We start from the raw sequence: 15,437 nt of genomic DNA on the forward strand, positions 1-15,437 counted from the left end.
TCAAACCATATATCAATAGTAACTCTGAATGTTAATGGCATAAACTCTCCAATAAAGCGACATAGGCTGGTATCATGGATTAAAAAAACAAATCCAACAATATGCTGCCTCCAGGAGACACATCTGATTGGAAAAGACATACACAGGCTGAAGGTGAAAGGATGGGAAAAAATATACCACGCACACAGTTCTCGTATACAAGCAGGAGTGGCCATCCTCATATCGAATAAAATCGACTTCAAGACTAAGTTAATCAAAAGGGATAAAGAAGGGCATTATATACTGTTAAAAGGAACCATTCACCAACAAGACATAACAATTATCAATATTTATGCACCAAACAATGGTGCTGCGACATTCATAAAACAAATTCTCCTCAAGTTCAAGAATCAAATAGACCACAACACAATAATTATGGGTGACTTCAACACACCTCTTTTACCATTGGACAGATCCTCCAAACAAAAATTGAATAAAGAAACTATAGAACTCAATATCACAATCAACAACCTAGACTTAACTGACATATATAGAATATATCAACCATCATCAAATGGATATACTTTTTTCTCAGCAGCACATGGATCCTTCTCAAAAATAGACCATATATTATGCCATAGGGCAACCCTCAGTAAATATAAAGGGGTGGAGATAATACCATGCATTTTATCTGATCATAATGGAATGAAACTGGAAATCAATGATAAAAGAAGGAAGGAAAAATCCTACATCACATGGAAAATGAACAATATGTTACTGAATGATCAATGGGTTACAGAAGACATAAAGGAGGAAATTAAAAAATTCTTAGAGATAAATGAAAATACAGACACAACATATCGGAATCTATGGGACACAATGAAAGCAGTTTTAAGAGGAAAATTCATCGCCTGGTGGTCATTCCTCAAAAAAAGAAAAAACCAACAAATAAATGAGCTCACACTTCATCTCAAAGCCCTAGAAAAGGAAGAGCAAAACAACAGCAAATATAGCAGAAGGCTAGAGATAATTAAAATTAGAGCGGAAATCAATGAAATTGAAACAAAAGAAACTACTAAAAAAATTAACAAAACTAAAAGTTGGTTCTTCGAAAAAATAAATAAGATCGACAGACCTTTAGCCATGCTAACGAAGAGAAGAAGAGAGAGAACTCAAATTACTAACATACGGGATGAAAAAGGCAATATCACAACAGATGCTACAGAAATACAGAAGACAATAAGAAATTATTTTGAAAACCTATATTCCAACAAAATAGAAGATAGTGAAGACATCGATAAATTTCTTAAGTCATATGATTTTCCCAGACTGGGTCAGGAGGATACACACCATTTGAACAGACCAATATCAATGGATGAAATTGAAGAAGCCATCAAAAGACTACCAACCAAGAAAAGCCCAGGACCGGATGGGTATACAGCGGAGTTTTACAAAACCTTTAAAGAAGAATTAAAACCAATACTTTTCAAGTTATTTCAGGAAATAGAAAAAGAGGGAGCTCTGTCAAATTCATTCTATGAGGCCAACATCACCCTGATTCCGAAACCAGACAAAGACACCTCAAAGAAAGAAAACTACAGACCAATATCTCTAATGAACCTAGATGCAAAAATCCTCAATAAAATTCTGGCGAATCGAATACAAAAACACATCAAAAAAATTGTGCACCATGACCAAGTAGGATTCATCCCTGGGATGCAACGATGGTTCAACATACGGAAATCAATAAATGTTATTCACCACATCAATAGACTTAAAGATAAGAACCATAGGATCATCTCGATAGATGCAGAGAAAGCATTTGACAAAGTACAGCATCCCTTTATGTTCAAAACATTAGAAAAATTAGGGATAACAGGAACTTACCTTGACATTGTAAAAGCTATCTAAGCTAAGCCTCAGGCTAGTGTCATTCTGAATGCACAAAAGTTGAAGGCATTCCCTCTAAAATCTGGAACAAGACAGGGATGCCCTCTATCTCCACTTCTATTCAATATAGTTCTCGAAACACTGGCCAGAGCAATTAGACAGACGAAAGAAATTAAAGGCATAAAAATTGGAAAAGAAGAACTTAAATTATCAATATTTGCAGATGACATGATTCTATACCTAGAAGACCCAAAAGGGTCTACAAAGAAACTACAAGAACTAATAAATGAATTCAGCAAAGTGGCAGGATATAAAATCAACACGCATAAATCAAAGGCATTTCTGTATATCAGCGACAAAACTTCTGAAACGGAAATGAGGAAAACACTCCATTCACGATATCCTCAAAAAAAATAAAATACTTGGGAATTAACCTAACAAAAGAGGTGAAAGATTTATATAATGAAAACTACAGAACCCTAAAGAGAGAAGTTGATGAAGATCTTAGAAGATGGAAAAACATACCCTGTTTATGGATAGGCAGAACTAACATCATCAAAATGGCGATATTACCAAAAGTTCTTTATAGGTTTAATGCAATGCCAATCAAAATCCCAACGGCATATCTTGTAGAAATTGACAAAGCAATCATGAAATTCATATGGAAAAATAAAAGACCCAGAATAGCAAAAGCAATTCTAAATAGGAAGTGTGAATCAGGTGGTATAGCGATACCAGATTTCAAACTATATTACAGAGCAATAGTGACAAAAACAGCATGGTACTGGTAGAAAAACAGGCGGGTGGACCAATGGTATAGAATAGAGGACACAGAGACTAATCCACAAAGTTACAACTATCTTATATTTGATAAAGGGGCTAAAAGCATGCAATGGAGGAAGGATAGCATCTTCAACAAATATTGTTGGGAAAACTGGAAATCCATATGGAACAAAATGAAACTGAATCCCTTTCTCTCGCCATGCACAAAAGTTAACTCAAAATGGATCAGGGAACTTGATATCAAATCAGAGACTCTGCGTCTGATAGAAGAAAAAGTTGGATCCGATCTACAGATTGTGGGGTCGGGCTCCAAATTCCTTAATAGGACACCCATAGCACAAGAGTTAACAACAAGAATCAACAAATGGGACTTAATTAAACTTAAAAGTTTTTTCTCAGCAAGAGAAACAATAAGAGAGGTAAACAGGGAGCCTACATCCTGGGAACAAATCTTTACTCCTCACACTTCAGATAGAGCCCTAATATCCAGAGTATACAAAGAACTCAAAAAATTAGACAATAAGATAACAAATAACCCAATCAACAAATGGGCCAAGGACCTGAACAGACACCTCTCAGAGGAGGATATACAATCAATCAATAAGTACATGAAAAAATGCTCACCATCTCTAGCAGTCAGAGAAATGCAAATCAAAACCACCCTAAGATACCATTTCACTCCAGTAAGATTGGCAGCCACTATGAAGTCAAACAACAACAAGTGCTGGAGAGGTTGTGGAGAAAAGGGTACACTTGTACATTGCTGGTGGGACTGCAAATTGGTGCGGCCAATTTGGAAAGCAGTTTGGAGATTCCTGGGAAAGATGGGAATGGAACCACCATTTGACCCTGCTATTGCCCTTCTTGGACTATTACCTGAAGTCCTTAAAAGAGCATGCTACAGGGATACTGCCACATCGATGTTCATAGCAGCACAATTCACAATTGCTAGACTGTGGAACCAACCCAGATGCCCCTCAGTAGATGAATGGATAAAAAAAATGTGGCATTTATACACAATGGAGTACTATGCAGCAATAAAAAATGACAAAATCATAGAATTTGCAGGGAAATGGACAGCACTAGAGCAGATTATGCTTAGTGAAGCTAGCCAATCCCTAAAAAACAAGTGCCAAATGTCTTCTTTGATATAATGAGAGCAAATATGAACAGAACAGGGAGGAAGAGTAGGAAGAAAAGAGTAACATTAATCAGTGACATGAGATGGGAGGGTAAGGGAGAGATGAGGAAAATTGCATGGAAATGAAGGGAGACCCTCATTGCTATACAAAATTACATATAAGAGGCTGGGAGGGGAATGGGAAAATAAATAAGGAGGGAGATGGATTACAGTAGATGGGGTAGAGAGAGTAAAAGGGAGGGGAGGGGAGGGGGGATAGTGGGGGATAGGAAAGGTAGCAGAGTACAACAATTACCAATAGGGCATTATGTAAAATTGTGGATGTGTAACCGATGTGACTCTGCAATCTGCATTTGGGGTAAAATTGGGAGTTCATAACCCACTTCAGTCTAATGTATGAAGTATGATATGTCAAGAGCTTTGTAATGTTGTGAACAACCAATTTAAAAAAAATAAAAAAAATAAATAAATAAAGAATGTTTTAGGAACACAGCCATGTTGATGTATTGTGTATAATTGCTTTTAAGGATTATTAAGTATAATGGTAGTAGAGATAAAAGACTGTAAAGGTGTTGATAATTTTTGAACTTGAGGTTGTATACACATAGTTCAAATACTCTTGGGCCTTCTTTCATGACTGTTTGAAATTTCCCATAATAAAAACTTGTTTTTCTTTTTTTAGTCTACCTTCAAAAAAAAAAAAAAAAGAGAGGAAATAAAAGAGCAGCACGAAGCAAACTGTAGTCAGGATGTATGGTCAAACCTAGCATTCCCTTGTGGGCAACTCTGTCATAAGTTTTATCACAAAACAGAAGGTTTGGCAGATAAATCCAGAGAAGGAGGCTGTATCCATTATTTATTTCTATGTAACTAATTACCACAAAACTTGGCAGGTCAACAATTCAGGATTATTATCACATAGGTTTAATGGATCAGAAATGCAGGCACAGCTTAGACAGGTTCTGTACTTCCAGGGCTCCTACTGGCCACAGAGAAGGTGTCATCCAAAATTAAGTCTCCTCTGCAACTCAACTGTGGAAGGACCCACATCAAGCTCATGTCATAATTTGCAGGATTCAGGTTCTTCCTGGTTGCTGGCTGGAGGCTGCATTCAGATTCTTGCTGTGGGGGCCTTTTCAACCTGACAGCTTACTTCAGCATACAACAAAGAAGGCAATCATGGCACGGAACAAACAGCAGCCACAATCTCTTGTAACCTCAATTCAAGAGTAACACACTCTACACGTTATAAGAAAGCTACTTGAGGGTGGGGGATTACACAAGACCATTTATACCAGGAGGCTGGGATAACTGGGGGCCATGTGAGAGACTCTATGCCTTACAGATTGATCTATGGTCCATTTTTACTGTATTTCAATCAGTGTTCAATGTCCTAAATTTCTAACATATTTCTGATTCTCTACCAGGAATATATAAACATGGAATTACAGAACCTTTTCTTCTTAACTTTATTATTTTAAGCAATATTTAATATGGTCATTCACATCACTTATTTCCAATGGATAATTTCAATACCTTACTCCCTCAGAATAGAATACAAATGAACAGTAATTTACAATATTGTTCTGTAGTACACATGATGGCAACTGTAGAAACTGTAAGTAGTAAATATGGGTGTGGCATGTATTACAGGCCTGTAATGCCAGTTACTTCTTCTAAGACAGAAGGATCACAAGCTCAATGCTAGCCTGGGTAACATAGTGTGACTCCCCATTTCAAATAAAAAAGGATTTAAAAAGATGGCACAATTTGGGGTAAAATTGGGGGTTCATAACCCACTTCAATCTAATGTATGAAATATGATATGTCAAGAGAGCTTTGTAATGTTGTGAACAACCAATAAAAAAAAAGATTAAAAAAATATATGGGTGTGGCAAAAAATGAATTCTGCTGGCCAATGTTTTTGACTTTTACACCTAATGTTTTCTTGTAAAAAAAAATCCATTAGCTACATAACATCTTCATACTATTTCAATAAATAATATTAGATTTTAGATATATGTACCTACACTTAAAAATTAATCTATTCACCAAGACAAACATATTTTATAAAAAGCTATCTTGTCTGATAACAATGCCCTGAAACTACAAATAAATAGGAATATTTCAGGTAAATTGCTAGAGGCTATATTTTGTTTTCTAAGTAATTGCATTTTTCAAGGATTGATGAGAGCCTTATGAAAAACAAGGCACTATGAGCAGACTTTAAGAGAGATTCCTCCTGCAGGCTGTCCAATGCATTGCAGATAAAGCTCAAACACAAAACAAGAGTAAAAGGTTTCCAACACCATTCATTCCAGTGAGTTTCCCAAATGCTGATTTATTGCTGAGGGGTAAGATTACTACTAACCCAAATGTTTCTTCAACACAAAATCTAAAGATGACTTTACTAGAAAATATGACTATGGTCTATTACTTTTTTTTCAAATCTGATCCTTGTGCAATTGAAAAAAAAAACTCCCTATTCTATCATCATTTATATATGGACAAGCAAATAATAAGGGAGAAACCAAAAGATTATGTCGTAAGATTTCTCATCTATCTATGAGGAAAACAGGCATCCATGTAATACTTCAATCAGCCAGTTCATCACACTGATTCATAGGACGATGTTCCAAAGACCCACATTGTTCATAAGCAGTGACCTTCATTAAATAGACACATCCAATGTGAAAGCAGCATCCAAAGAAGGAACTGAAATTCACGCCAAACACTTCTTTGTAATAAAGGACAGCTCATCGTCAATGAGTGCCACTAACTACCACAGAAGAGAGAATAAATTCAATAAACCCACCAAAATGCAATATGACCACTCACTGTTTTAAAATTATTGATTGAATTAGAAATCAACAGAGAAAGAGAAGCAGCAATATATAACCAACTCTGCAAATATTCATCAAACAAGATGGTGTCCCATGATGAAAGACCATGAGCTTTGGTGTCTGAAGTATGTATCAAATCCCAACTATCTGACCTTGGGCAAGTTTTCTAAACCTTGAGATTCAGTCTGGGAAATGAAAATAATCATACCTACCTCATTGAGGATACTCAAGTAAGAATATCTTTCCTCCTAATTATGCCTATAAATTTTATTAGCTTCTTTTAATCATAAGTAAAATATGTGAGTATGAAAGGATTATACTGATAGCTGAAGAATCTGTTAGACAAACTACTATTATCTCTGGGCCCGAAAATGGTGTCTATCTTAGGACAACCTTATGAATTTCTTATAAAGACCAAAGTGCTAACACTTTTAAAGAGCTTTTTCTTAGGAAACAGGAGAAACACAAGTTTGAGGCCAGCCTCCATAATTTAGTGAGGCCTTAAGCAACTTAGTGAGACTCTGTCTTAAAATGAAAAGGGCTGGGAATGTAGCTAGGTGGTAAAGCACCTCTGGCTTCAATCCCTCTTTGGGTTCAATCTTTATCTGTCACCCCTTACACATATAAAACACATATTGTAGAAATATATTAAAATAAATAAAATGCAATCAACAGATGAGTAAAGAATACTGTGACTAAGGGATGACAGAGAAGAAATAAGGAAAACAAAAAGATAAATAAAGCATAAGAGTTAGAATGAAAAAGTGAGAGGTGTGGTAAGGAGATTAATAAACTCAATATTCCCACCCTGCAAAAAAGTCAATGTTCTATCTCAGAACCTATGAGTATGTGATGTTATGTGGCAAAGGGGACTGAAGGTTGCTAAAATCTGGCCTTGAAATGGGGAGACTGTCCTGGATTACCCTGGTGGTCCACCTAATCACAGAGTCCTTAAAAGTGAAAGAAGGAGGTGTAGGAGAGGTGAGCGTGTTGTGATGATGTGAGAAAGACACAACTCCCCATGGCTGGTGTTGGAGATGGGAAGGGCTGCAAGTCAAGGAATAGAGGTGGTCTCCAGAGGCTGGGAAAGACTAGACCATGGATTCTCCCCAAGAGGCTCAAGAGTAGAATGCAGCCTTGCCAACACCTCCTTTCTATTCCAGGGAGGCAAGAGTTGGACCTGCATGTAACACATTTGATTTGCTCTAAGCCAGTCAGTCTGTGAACTCTGGCACAGTAGCAACTGGAAACCAATACAGGGGAGTTAAAGAGTGGCAAGATGGCATATGACTCTGAATTAAAAGGAAGAGACCTGAGAATCTGGTGTTACTGATGCTGTGGAGTCAGAAACCCCTCCTACCAGGACACTATTCCCTTCAGATGAAAGGAACGTGTCCACAGCCTCTGGCCAGGTTGCTTTTATGCCCAGACACTTAAAGAGAAGAGAAAGGCAGTGCGGCATCAAGTAAGGAAAACAGACGTGATGTCAGAGGACAGGGCATTTAGCCCTGGAATACTCAGAAATACATTTTAAGATATATCAGTTATCTCCAAATTAGAGTCACAGATGGAAACATTTCCTTTCAAATAACACAGAGCCCAACAATGGTGAGAAGAGCAAAAATGTGCCCACATAAATGATCTGCACTCGACACAGCGTAGCTTTTCTCTAGATAGGGTGAACTTTTTAGCTGATAATTAAGCACCAAATGAACCATTTGAAAATTTCAGTGCCATGAGCAGAAGAAAATTAAGTTAAATCAGAATTAACATATTAGGTCTGGGCTGAGTAAAGACAGATTATTGCTTTGTCTGGATTCTGTCTTGTTAAGGAGAAGCTATTCTTCAAAACATCTGACTCTAAAACACAATTGATAGGATGACATTAAGCAAGTAAACGTGATAATTGAATCATTTAAGTTCAAACAAATGTGCAACAGAATGTTCTGTTGGTTGCAAGGGCAATGCTCCGGGGAACCACATGAACACATTTGGTATTCTGTTCAACTCAACATGTACCACTGAGCAAGTACAGTGTTAGATACCTGGGCTTAAAAGTGTAGTAGGTGGCAGTCCTCAGCCTTTATGGAACTCAGTCTACAAGAAAGAGCCCCGTAGACAAACGGCAAAACTACAACATGTAATAGGAGAAGAAACACAAACTGTCACTGAGCTTCAAATCCTAAAGATCCAAGTACAGAAAGAAACCATATCCCATAGAAGCTTCAATCTTCGAATGGCAAGACTTTAAGGAATCTTAAAAAAAAAAAAAACCCAGCAGATCTGTGGGCTAGGGCTGTAGCTCGGTGGTAGAGCACTTGCCTAGCATGTGTGAGGCACTGGGTTTGACCCTCAGCACCACATAAATATAAATAGATAAAATGTTTATTTAAATATGTATTGTGCCATCTATTGAAAACAGTATTGTGCCATCTATGAATACAAATATTTTAAAAAATCTTAATTTTTAATATTATTAAGATCTTAATATTATTTTCACCATTGACTCCTTCATAAATCTGATGAAAATCATGGACCTTTCAGAGGGAGAAGGGAGATTCAGTGGTAAAGAGAGGAGGACAACCAATGTAAAGGTCCTCATGTGCAGACACATTCAATTTTGAAGCTCACCTGAGACCCTGATTCAGAGCATCTTATATCAACTGAAGGTATGTACATTAAAAATCACCTCTAAACATATATAGGCATACAGAATTATGCTTTACAGTAAAGTTCATTAAAAGTTATAAAATAAAGCTCATTGAGTTTGAGAGCTCTACTGTTACTAGAAAAGATACATATTGGTGGGGGGTGGAGGCAGTAACCAGGAATTGAACTCAGGGGCACTCAACCACTAAGCCACATCCCCAGCCCTGTTTTGTATTTTATTTAGAGACAGGGTCTCCCTGAGTTTTAGTGCCTTTGCATTGCTGAAGCTCATTTTGAACTCTCGATCCTCCTGAATCAGCCTCTAAGCTACTGGAATTACATGTGTGTGCTACTGTGACTGGCTGGAAGTTGTATTCTTGAAGCCATAATTTTTTTATTTAAAAAAAAATCCATGTGAATTTTTATCCAATTTCATAATATATCATACAAGTTTTTATCATATAGGTATTTTAATTAATTTCCATTTAAGAAATAATTAAAATATCCCCTCAAACTTCATTTCTCAAACCCATATCTCTCCAAAAATTTTTTTCAGAGAAATTGCTACCCCAGGTAGATAAGCCAAGTACCATATTGACCCTAAGGCTTCATGATTTCCCTGGAATATTACCCCAGAGCAAGAATACCACAGTTTGAAAAGTACAACATGACAAAACTAAGAATGGTACCTTCATGGAAAGAAATTTGTATGTGATATGATTTACAAGAAAAGTAAAACTTATATGAAGTAGTTTATAAATATATACTATATATTTATAAACTACTTCATTTGTAAGACTTGTGTGGTGCAAGGTTGCCCACACTGGATAAAAACTGAAAGAGAGGGCCACCCGGTGTCTTTGGCTATTCAAGATCTCAAAACATGGAGGCTTGTTGTGAAAAAGAATTTTAATGCAAGGCAGCTTTTCCAGAAATGTGTTAGATGGAACTGACATGGGTGCCACCCTGCCCTCCAGAATCCCACTACATTATAAGAAAGGGGTACTAAGGTGTAGCCCGACAACCATAACGAAAGAGAAAGAGAAAAATCAAACAAACTGGTGTTAATGACATATGAGGAAACTGGCACCTGAGCTGGCAGGAGGTGGCCCTGGATTTGGATATGTCATACCCCAGAACTCCAGGAACTAGAGGCACCAGGAATCTCTAAAAGTAGAGAACCCTATGGACAACTGATAGATATCAGTAATGTTTATTGAAAGAAGCATCAAGGTCTCCATATTCTGTCTCGTGCTCTGACAGAAGATTGGAAGATTATTCTGGAGAGAGAAAAAACAAGTATTTTTCGCTCTGTAAATACTGTGTCTTGAAAACCAGAAATAAGTAAAAACCTACAGAAAGAACTGTGAGACTATGAGCAGCCCCATGTCCCTTTCCCTCGCTCACCCCAGAAGACTGAGCCAAGAGTTGCCTTCCCTGTAGACTGACATCCTCCGGGAAACACCTATACTTCCCGGCAGGTGGCCAGCCTCCAACAACAGGGCTCACCACTGTTTTTAGAGTTGTAATTTGTCTTTTGGTATCACACTTTAGCACAGTAATTGCAACCAAGACTACCACACATTTGAAGAATGCCTTTAGAAAACTGAGGCTCGGGGTAAACAAAATGAATCAGATAATCAAGAAACAAAGTCTTTTAAATTCTACTACTATTATCCTTAGATATAAGAAAAGGCATCACATCTATAAAATAGAAAAAGGAGGTTACAAAACATTCAAGAAACAAGTGTTCCCAGTGTTGTAATGTCTTCCACATTAAAGAATTTTTAAAAATTAAAACATGATAGCAAAGATGAAAAAAAAAATTAAAGGATTGGAAGATAAAGTTGAGGAAACCTAGAAAGTTGGAAAATAGGGAAGAAATTAAAATAAAATTAGGAAATCAATCCAGAAGGTGCTACTTCCACATAACAGTTGCTACAAACTGAAAGAAGAGAAAAATAAGAGAGAGAAGTGTTTTACTTTAATGCTTCTGATTCTAGATATATTTCCAAAATGAGAAAGTGTATTGAATGCTTAGCTAAAAATATGGAAAAAAGTACTTATTCCAATGTCCATCATCATGAAATTCAGAATACTGGGAGCTACAATGACCCAAGAAAAAAAAATAAAGGTGAGGCCTGTACACAGGATCAGAAATGAAAATGGCCTCCATTATCTCTACAACAATATTGGAAACTAGAAACAACTTTAAGTATATAAGAAAACTTATTTCCTATGACTCTATCTCAGGAAGATACTGGAGGATGTGTTCCACCAAAATGAGGAAGTAAGGCCAAAAAAAAGGAGGCCAGGAAATAGGGAATTAAAGATAAATGATAGGTCATGGGAATTCCTGGGATTATAGAAAAGAGATTCTGGGGGATAGCCAATAGCAAAATCTAGAACAAATTTATTCAAAAGAAAATCTGATCAATTATTTTCTGTGCTTTAATGTTGAGAAGAGATTTACACTTACGTGAGAGTTGAGAATGAAGTATAGACTGGTCATGGAAAACTGAACAGAAAGCAATAACACAATTATTAATTACAGTTAAATGAAAGATTATCTAATCATAGCATACTCATCTATAATAGTTTATATAACAATACAACCCCCAATGAATTATTTAATATAATTATAATATTATTATAACTTTTATAACTTTGGGTGTTTGTACATGTAAATTCAGGACAGGGATATAAAGGTATAAGAAAGTGAAAAATCTTACCTTTCTTTCCTATGAGTATGTTAGACTTCTAGAACTGTCACAATAAAATTAATGACAGACTGGGAGACTTAAACAACAGAACTTACTCCACACACTTCTGTGGGCTATAAGTCCAAGATCAAGGTGTTAACAAGGTTGGTTTCCATTCTTTCACTTGCAGATGGCTGTCTTCTGGTGTTTTCACATTATCTCCCTGTGGGTGCCAGTATCCTCATCTCCTCTTCTCATCAGGACACCAGTGAGACCAGATAAGACTTCACCCTTCTGGCCTCATTTGAGCTTGACCACATCCATGAAGAACTTTCTCCAAATATAGTCACATTCTGAGGTTTTGGGAATAGAACCTCAACATATAAATATGGCAGAGGGACATAATTCAGCCCATAACAACCAGAAAGTCAGTGGATAATTAGGTAATATCTAAATCTGAAAAATCATGCTACTAGAAACATAAGGCAAATAGCAAACTAAGTTCAAAGACTTCAAAATAGTTATCTCTGAAGAGTGGGGATGTGGTGAGCAGAGAGTGGACGGGGAATTGCTTTTCTGTTATAAGTCTTATAGAACATGCTTCTTTAAAGCACACTTTAAAATATAATTAAAATGAAAAAGATGCTATATTTCAATACAAAATAATTATGAAAATGTGAAAAATAGACGAATATATATTATTACCAGCTAGTAAAAACTTTCAGTTTATAACCAAATGTTTAAGGGTACAATATTTTATGACAACAAAGAAATAAATAAATGAGAAACAATGATAAATTAAATGGAACTCATAGCATTTTAAAATGTCAAACACTTAAGTTTATTACTTCCCAAGCAATAATAAAGAGGGGCTCATGTATATAAAGACACGAGCCTAATCAAAGAAGAGATTATTCTACTACTGACACAAACAAAAAGTGTCTTTCTCTTTGTTTTCTATATATCTTTCAAAAAAACAAAATGGTTAATTATGCAAGCCATTAATAATCCATCAAAGAGGACTTGAAGGATGGAGGAAATCAAATCTAAGGAGGAGCACTCCACCAACACCCCTCAAGTTTATAAACCTACACTCTGTAGGTGGGCGACTTAGACTACCAGGGCCTGTGTACCAGCCAAAACTGCCCCCTCAGAGATTCCTTATTCCAGAAGTTAGAATCGCCATGGAAACACTCACCCCTGCTACAGCTAAAAGAGACAAGTGTGGGTGGCATAGAGACTCCTATTTACAGTGGAGCCCAGGATGGAAAGGGCAGCCAGTTCTATTAGGACCAGCTACTGTGCTTCTGGGGACACAATATCACCCGGCTGACCAGGACAGTCAGTTCCAACCACTGAAAGACTATGCCAGTATTTCTGGTAAATGTATCTTCACATGGGGTGCCCACCTTGGTCAAGAATGGTGACTCCAGGGGCTTTTCAACCCCTTTCAACCTAAAGGTGTTCCTGGGACGCCCTACACAGGATATGATTTCTATCCTTGCCCTTGGCATGGACTCCTGCTTATGAAGATGGCCTTTAATAGGCACATGAAAACTCCTGTACCAGCCACCCCCGATTAGCAACTATAGACCCCCTCCCCCATGTCAATGTGCTCAAGGTGACCATAGCCTTGCATAGGCCAATGTATACAGAGATTTAGAAGGTGATTTCTAAGATCTTTACATTGTGAACACCTGTAATTTCTCAGCACCCACCAACAGATGGCAGACCCAGAAGCATCAACTAAATACATGAAGAATAAATATAAAAATATTTATTGTAGTATAGGTATTTGATTTGGTTTGGTTTGAGTTTGGTATGCTTGTTTGGTTGCTTGTTTGTTTCAGGCTGCCTTGACCCCGTTTTGAGGTTATTGCTAAAGACAGTCACCTCCACTTGGTGCACAGTTTATTAAGTCTACACTCCAACCACTCCCCTTATGGGGCTCTCACATCCTGCATCACTATGTATCTACTGTAATCACCCTGGTATCAGGACCAGAAAACTAGAGATAGTCCCTGTGTCCTGGAGTCTATGGGATCATTTAGATTTGACGATCCACAGGGAACTCTCCAACCCTCACTAAAATCCCACTCTACTTGCTATGTATATAAGCTGGCCCTCATGGCTTCAGCTGACTATTAACCTATACCTATCTGTGTACCATCCCTACTGTCACCCAGTATGACACTGCCTCGCAGCCTTATCTCCTTTGAACTGTAACAGTGTTTTGCCTTTCACCTACACATATGTCAGTGTGTTGCATCCTGCCATCAAAAGAACCTTTAAATCTTATAAAGCATCTACCCCCAAATCCATATCATGCAAAATCTGCTTATAATGATGCACTGCATTCCTCTACCCACAATATAACCAGAGATTCCACCCCTGTGTATTTCTCTGGCATATACAAGAACTGCTGCTCCTCCAAAACACTGTCAATAACTGGAGGAAACTACTCAAATTCCCCATCTCACTTAATACCACAAACATCTAAAAAGAAAGAACAGACTCAGTGCCCAGACTCTGTCTCTATACCTGGTTACCTCTCCTATGTCTTGTACTTGCCTTTTACCCCCAAATCCTAACAATAGACAGCTCTAAAGAGTAATCACTTTAGGTTTAATGACCTGCCAGGAAAGGACAAACATTTGTTAGGAATATCCCTGTATCCTTTACCCAGATTTACAAATATGGACACTTTGTGGAGATTCTCCTTTGCTTTGATTCTGAGCTCAGCTTTCATAATGTGCACTTATGGTGTTAAATATTAGCCCATGATCCAAAAAAAGTATATACAACATGTCTGCATTTCCATTTCCTTTCCTTGAGTATATGTAGTCAAATAAATGTTTAGCAATGTGTCTTAGCCCACTTGGGCTATTATAATAAAATCCCCTTTTATGGTTTGAAGATGAGGTATACCCCAAAAGTTACTATGCCAATGCAGCTATAACCAGCTTATAGACAGGCTGTCATGGGACTTCTCAGCTTCTGTATCATGTGAGCCAATTGCCTAATCAAATAAATCCCCTATCTAACACACACACACACACACACACACACACACACACACACAACTGGTTCCCTCTGGAAAACCCTGACTGATGCATAAAACAGGCACTACACAAGTCAATGCATATTTTAGGATACTAAGTGATAGTTTGTACACGGTCCAATATCTTCATTTGTTAAATCACAATGGTGTTTTTCAAGTTTCACAGATACAGTGACACAGTAGTACTTTTTCAAATGAGAAGTCCAAAAAGGCCATCTCGATAAAGGAGACTGAATGCAATGCAGAGCAATACAAAAAGCCCACCCAAAATAAGAGGATTTTACAAATAGCACCGCACAGACTGAATTCTTAGGAGAAAAAAAAAAAAAAACAACACACATCCAAAGTTGTCAGGCTCCACAAAGACTTTCAGGAGCCAAATTAAACCG

Source organism: Spermophilus citellus (genome assembly GCF_964194105.1).
Source record: "Spermophilus citellus genome assembly, chromosome: 12".
NCBI classification, from domain to species: Eukaryota; Metazoa; Chordata; class Mammalia; order Rodentia; family Sciuridae; genus Spermophilus; species Spermophilus citellus.